Below are 8,031 nucleotides of genomic sequence, written 5' to 3'. Positions count from 1 at the left end.
TGTTCAAGCATGCCAAGGTCCTAGAAAATGCTAGGTACTGAACGAATTAAGATGCTAAACTTGATCATTGTTGATCTAAGTAGTGACTTGATTGACTGAAAAAAAACCCTTTTATGTATTTACCGCCTTTGCTTTCTTTTTAGTATAAATAAAAGTTTTATAAAATAAAATAAGTGTACCCATTAAACAGATTTAATTTAATTGGAAACAGATCAAAACGGTGTTAATGATAATACCATTTAGATCTAAAGATCTTAATGACCACGATCAAATCAATTAATTACGTCGGATCGGAACGCCGTTACCTGTCGCCTCAATTGAAAAGTCGATCTCGTTAGGTGTTCTAAGTCTGACTAGCTGTCTGACTGATTGGTAATTCAGTAGGCTGTATCCCTGTATATTTTACTAGATAACTCGGCGAATTAGAGAAGTTTGAGTTAGATACGCCATCGACGCAACATCTCGTATTCAGTGTACAAGTTTTACAATACTTATTATCACTGGCATCACGTAAAAAATACAGGCAATCAGGTGGCAATCGAGTTGTTACCGCGCTATGCTGCTGCTGTATTCACATTTCACAACAACAATTGTCAAACGCCGCCCATAGCGTAGGGCAGCGGCGCCACGAGCGTTTTAGGCAGCGGCCACATAAAATCGCTTGACGCTCGTATCTGGTCACCTGGCATATAGCGATAAAGCTGAAAATGTTGAGCTTTACCGCTGAAAAAAAAAACTTCAATTTCGGGGCAAAAACTCTGTTATTGATTTTTTTAATTCACTCCAATTCCTTTTATTGGTAAAATGCCACGACTGCTACTAAAAGAGGTTAATAAATCAACATCCAAAGCCAAGATCATTCCTGCAAGAAGCCATCTTGTCGCTGCTGCTCGACGCGGCGACTTGACGCTACTTTTTTGAGTCGCTGCAAATTCAAAATCACCTTCAAAATGGGGTCACGTGATCAGATTTATCGCTGCAATCGAGCAACTGCATGTGACCGCAACTTTATGTTCATAGCGTGTATTGCTAAGCGTTGGGTGCTAAGTTCACACAGCTTGTATTGTTGGATAACTACACTGCGAGCGTCTCCACCCGCGCGTTGAATAGAGAACACACTCGCCGCTCCGCTGCTTGCTGATGTGCAGCTCCTAAGGTTCAATGTATATGTGAGCTGTGCTACAGATGCGTGTGCCATCTTACGTTTGATGCACCACCGGTTGCATCCCCTAATGTCCGCCAAAGTTTAACAATTCAGTGCCAAAAACCCGGCAATCAAGTTCTCAGTTCGTAGTCAGTTTTCGCTACAAAACGGTACAACGCTGTTACTAGTTACGAACGTAGCGCGTAGCGATATGTGGTCGCGAATGTGTTATGTTATGAAAGTAGCACGCATTATTATGTCGGTAATAGTAAAATCTAATACGCTATCAATGATGGGCGGTCGGCACTGATAGCCTTATCAACCGATCAAGCTGTCACTTTGACAAATGCTTATCTACTACCACATCTGGAATAGTAATCGCCGCTCTCGCTTCTGTTTATTTTCACAGTAATTTAACAATGACAGTAATAAGAGCGAGAAGAAAAGTAACGGTGATTGTAGGGTTGTATACCTTATAGGATCACTTTGTTGTCCGTCTGTCAAGTCAAGCCAGCCTTTTTTCTGAGAAACGCGTGGAAGTGTAGAGTTGAAATTTATATAAAACTTAAAACTAGCTGTTTCCGTTTGTCTAGAATTCGCTTACCGCTATCCCGCGGGTACTGTACATTTTTCCGGTATAAAAAGGGGACTCCAACTATCTCCATGTCCATATCGAATTTAGTTGAAGCGTGAAAAGGTCATAGACAGGCAGACAGAGTTACTTCCACATTTATAATATTACTTAAGGATACTCAGGTCTGCTACCTGTTGTAACACTGAAAAAAAATTAAACCTCTGAGTTCAAGAGCAAATTCAAAAGCTCTTGTAGCACAACCAATAAGAAAAGTCTGAAGAACTTAATTTTTTTTATGCCTGGCTGTCTGTTAGTAACCATCTAAAATGTAGTTTACATTGCGTACACTTAGCTTAGAAGCAGGGCAAAATATTACATTGAATGATAAATGAATAAAAGCTGGTTAAAAAAACAAATAGACGGTCTCAAAACGTATTCTAATTTTGCGACAGATAAACCGACATTAAAATATAACATTGACAAGATGCGACGTCCGATTGGCCGCCACCGCGTACGTCAGCTTTTATCACTGTGATAAGGCCTGCGGTGTCGTTATCACCGTCTTCACTGGTGTTCGCGCTACAGTGCCGCCGTGAGAACTATCCTGTGGTAAAAATATAACATTAGTTAAAATAATACATATTTTTGGTCATCGGATTTTTTCTACGTCTGTTTCCTGAGTATTCGAATCTAACTGTCCACAAATACCTTACCCTACTATCAAACAAACAGGACTGGTCAAATGCAAACTTAATAAAAACATACAGACGCATAATAAGACAACCGGACCAAAAATGGCCCTGCAATGTTTTTAAATCCATAGATTTGTTTACAGGTAAAATGAAGACAGATATAATAAAGAGTGTTTTAAAATTGGTGCCTACGCCCCAACTATACCCAAGATGAAACAACAGGCAACATACCAAACCAAAAATTCACTAAAGCGTGAATTCCCATTTCCACTAATTATATAATTTTTCTTTATATCTAATTACGAAGATGAAGTAGGTATCATCTGGAGTTTGGCAATAGATGACGTGATGTTGGTTTGACGCATATTATAGTGTATATCTTCGTAATTATTATGCTGTTTAATACGTGACATAGCATAACAACTTAAAAAGCGAGCATGTTCATCATCTTTATTTGAATATATTTTGGAATGGAAAACATTTTTATACTAAAATGATTAAAAGATTAGGAATCCAGAAAACCTCCCAACTTATTAGTTAATTTGGTTCTATTTCTGTACTTCAAAAGGTCGATTACCTACTTTGTTCGCAAAACTATGTTAAAAATAACTGGCAATGAACTCTAATCTTATTTTGCATATTATGTTAATCATACTATATCCTAGTGTGCTGTCATACTAGAAAACGGTTCAATAGGTTAGTATTATGTTCAATTATCTAATGCGAAATTATGTAAAATTTCCATATCCCATTTTAGAGCCGTAACAGACAGAGCGGTCCGGAGTTCTTGGCTCCTTTATAATGCATTGTTTTGTTATACATGTCAACTCGGGTTTGTTAACGGTTTCTATCTGTACAGACTCTTTGGGATAAATAGCATCAACTGGTAGGAAGGTATAACGTGCAATCAAAAAACCAACAGACCAAAGTACTGCCTGTACACCTTACGACTGACAACATACGAATGAGGTTTAAATGCCTTTAGCTGCTTCTACGGCACGGCACCGATCAATTCCGAAGCTATCTCCATTTGCTGGGAAATGCGCGTGTTGCGTAACTTCCAATATGTGCGAACGCGGATGAGCTCTGTAATAGAGTCACGTGCTTGTAGGTAATGGAGCTGTTCCTCTCAAACATATCGGAATACTCGGGTGTTATGAAGTGCATTTTTTTTTTCACTAAAATCCGGTCATTAGTCATTGTAAACACCTTATGTAGCGCGCGGGTGCCACAATACAGAGATTTCCCTTCAGGCAAATGTGTTAGCACCAGAAGTTGCAATCATGAGGGTTCGCTACCTGAGGAGATCGGTACACGCGTCCAACACCGCTCTATCAAAACTAGCGACTTGAAAGTAGTAGCGGAAATAAATAAACAGCTCTAACTGACGCTATATAGCTAGCTACAGTTTCATCGTAACTAATAGTGCTAGTTTTAAGCTGCTTCGTACTGCCCCCTGCTGGAATTTACGCATGATGGCATCTGCTTGCTTCAAGTCTATACTAGTCTACTGCAAATGTCTTGTTATTTTCCAACCAATCCGCGCGAGCTTCAACTTTTCCGGATCCGGTCAATTATCCCCGTTATTCTTATAAGGAATGTCCAGGCGTGAACCGATGGATTGTTAAGCTTTGAGATAATCTACTACAAAAAGCGCCGCCGGTATTGTCGAGCGTCCTTGAGTACAATATTGTGGCGCTGGTTGCTTGTCCTTAGCCCAGAATGTCCTTAACGACACTGGGTTATTTACTGCCGGGGAAACTGGGTTACAATAGGTTTTGCGCTTGGCAAATTTATACAGCTTTCGGGAACACCGATCGTACTTGTTCGATGCGAAAATTTTATGTCAAATAGTGGAAAGTTTGACCTAATTTTGTTCGCTACGTAAAGGTGATCAAGTAAGGGTAAGAAGGTTGGAAGTTACTCGCCTTGCTCCTCTCAGTAGCTCAATAATTAACTGTGTCCCTTGTAGTGTGTTTGTGTTGACACGATTAGTAACTAATTTCAAGACACAGCAAGTAAAAAAGTTTTTTTTTTTTCATTTTCTATTACATCAATAATTTGTGAATGGTATTTATTGACTAATCAGTGACGTCACAGTTTGTTTTTGCAGTATAAGATCTATCGGCGTTCGTAAAAAGTACATCAATTAATTAATTGATAGTCCTACTAACATTATAAATGCGAAAGTTTGTGTGTGTGTATGTTTGTTACTCCTTCACGCTAAAACGGATGGACGCATTTAGATGAAATTTGGTATGTAGATAACTGGACGTCTGGAATAACATATAGGTTATTTTTTATCCTGATATTCCCACGGGATAGGGATACAATCTTGAAAATGCTACCGCTGGGTTTAGTCTTGGGATTTTGGACAGTTGTTCTTAACACAACCTCAATGAAGACCACGATATAAATTTTGGGAATTCCCAGGGGAATTTTGTAAATGCCGGAATTTAAATTGTAATACCAGATCGAATAGTTTACACGTGCGAAGCCGCGGGTAAACTCTAGTGTTAAATAACTATTGACTAAATGCATCGCCAAATTCTTCTACACGGCTGCATTTTTTCCTCGCCACCCTGGGTCAAGGTTATTTAGTTCTTGAGGAAAACGAACTGTTGCCCAACTTAGTTAATGAGGTCGACGCTTTCTTCCCTCACATAAATATGTTATCATGACACTTGCTATTCCACCCCTCGTGGAAATGTGTCATATTAAAGATATGATTTATCGGTCTTTGTTTTCTTTACTACGCGAAAAGCGGATGGTTTTTGGTTTTTCCGACTTGCGGCGCATATTTGTTCACTGATGTTCTTTATAGGGAGATGGTAGATTCATTGTCATGTTGAATTTTTTTGGGACATATTTTCCAAAGTTTTCTTTTCGCTTTTGTATTTTCTCTTGATGGCTCTCTAATAATATTTGTTGGTAGTCCCATCGCATCCTATTACATTGCAATTAAGGTCTTCCGCTATAGCGTAGCGTAGCTGGCCGCGGCCGCGGTCACGATATGTGGGTCAAGAATCAAGATAAGAGACGAGTTCGCTCGACTCGACACAGATTCGATCGGACGCGATTTTGGTACCTCTAACAGTACGTTTACGGATGTTGCTTTAGCGAAGCAATAGCGTATAAGCGGCATATTTTCTATAGCATTGTTTTTCAAACTTTTTCATGTCGCGACCCCCCCTTGGTATGAAAAATATTCGGCAACCCCCTGCTTACCTCCACTTACAGTTAGTTGTATTATTTTACGTTGATTATACAAACGTTGAATAATCATACCTACACAATAACGGTGGGAGACGATAACGGTTTTAAAGATACTGCGACCCTCTTAAGAGGCATCCGCGACCCCCGGGGGTGGCGAACTACAGACTGAAAAACACTGTTCTATAGGATTGAAGCCGTGATTACTTTTAATTAGCTCCCGATATTTCAGCGCAAGTAATAACCAACCAGTAACAACAGTTTAGCATTCACTGCTCGCATTTTTTTTCCCAACCCTCCGCTAGACTTCGCTCAGTTCCTCATATGCGTACTCGTATAGGCGGTCATTTGACTTTCACCGTCTTAAACGCATATAAGCGCTCATAGTGGTATAACGTAAAGCTTGCTGTCCACGTAGGCAGCACGGCATACGCAATACATCGTCATTTGATGCTTGTTACAGCTTGCTTGCATTCTGCGTAGAAAGGAATGACACGACAGGATACAAGCAAGCTCCACAGCGTCAAATGATGTAGTGCGTATGGTGTGCGGTCGTCGACGTCGACGTGGACATGTACAGCAATACCGAAGTAATCATAATGTGCTTTAAAAACATCGAATGCTTTTATTATGTGCTCTTACATATCAAAAGATTATTTCACCAAGTACCTAATATAACTCTTAAATACAGTCAATCAACTCTCAAACATCAAACCAAAACATTTCAAGAGCAATCTTAATAAAGCGAAAGAAAAATGCGACCTACATTCGTATAGTAAACAAGATACTGCGGTGCAGCGAGAAGTTTTCCTTCGAAGTTTACTTGTGATTGATACCAAGGACGCGACGTGAATACGTTCTTGCTGTTCGGCTAACTCCAGCTTTCGTGGCGTTGATGACACTTTAATACTTTTAAGTATTATTTACATGCGCTAAAAATACTTGTGAGTTTATTATACATTGCGGGGCTGCGCCGCTATGGATATAGAAGCGATCAACCATCGTCATATCTAAATATTTGGTCTACCACCCTAAGGTTCAATATCATTCGCATGTCATTATAAAACTTTAATGTCCATAAGACGCGTTTGTGTTGTGTGAGTTTGTTCGACTTTAGCGATAATATATTAATTTGATGACGCTGACGACGGCATAGTAGATTATTGTCGTGGCCGAAGTAGGCAATTGCTGCTGAGTATGAGTATTAAACGGACGAGCTTGCGAGTCCGTTTAACTAATACGAAGCCAGCAATTGCTATTCCGGCCAAGACTAATATATAGCTTTTCTCAAAATGGTGAAGGAAAAACTACATCAGAATAACTTTTATTAAATAGGTAGGTATAAATATTGCAAATCATTTAAAATTAAATGTCATATTATTATTTGTGCAGTTTTGAAAAGTTAAAGTTATTGACTGCCCAGGAAGGTTAATATTAGTTTGCTGGATTTCGTGCTGTGTATTGGTTATCGACGGTGAATTGGCAGGTTGACTTGATACGGAGGTGGGGCTGAATGTGGATGTCTGTGGTTTGTTCCATGCAGCGGCTGGTTGTTCCGAACTTAAAGAACAAGAAGCTTGTGGATTGCTTTCTTGCCGAGGTGGAAGGTTGATCGACATTCGTGCTGTAATTAATACGCTTGTTTATTGCGTCGTTAATATGTGACTTGTTGGTTACGGACTCCGCGATATATCCTTCTACTACTTTTTCAGATTTCCAGCCTCCATGGCGTTCATAGTCAATAAATTCGCCCCAGCATCGGCTAATAAGGTTGCGGACGTTCGTCGGAAGCAGTGCCCAGTGTACATTTCCGTATTGGCCAAATTTAAGAATATGGCGACTTCTTTGGAAACGTAGATATTTTATGTCTGCCAATAACCTGATTGAAGCATTTTCCATTTCTAAACTGCAAAAAGAACTTGTCTGATGTCGCCGAAGCGGCCGTAACTCGTACTCTACTTCTCCATGATTGAGATGTATTCGTTCTTAATGACAAACATCCTATCAATTTTGGTCTTTGTATCTCTCAATTTTACCAAATGACGTCGTCGTGATATGTTACGTCATTTTTTGTTAGATTGTACAGTTCTGTACTACGGCAAGCACCGTTCACACCTAAAATAAGAGCAATCTGCAACAGAAAATACAAAATACTCGTAAAATAGCTTCTAAAAGGGAGCATATGAGTACCTTACTAATGAAAATCACAATAAGATCACATTGAACAATAACTAGACGTTTACCTTTGTAGCTAAGTATCGTCGTCCGGGCTTCATTTAAAAACTGTGTAATATTTCTGAAGTAACACGTTGATTTTTTACTCTTAAATCCATCCGATTGTCTTTTCAGGAAAGCAGTCAAGTTTGAGAAATTTTTGATGTTGACGTTATGTTTTACATTGACTGTAA

This window comes from Choristoneura fumiferana, chromosome 5, assembly GCF_025370935.1.
Source record: "Choristoneura fumiferana chromosome 5, NRCan_CFum_1, whole genome shotgun sequence".
NCBI lineage: Eukaryota > Metazoa > Arthropoda > Insecta > Lepidoptera > Tortricidae > Choristoneura > Choristoneura fumiferana.
Note: the sequence above shows the minus strand (reverse complement) of the source record.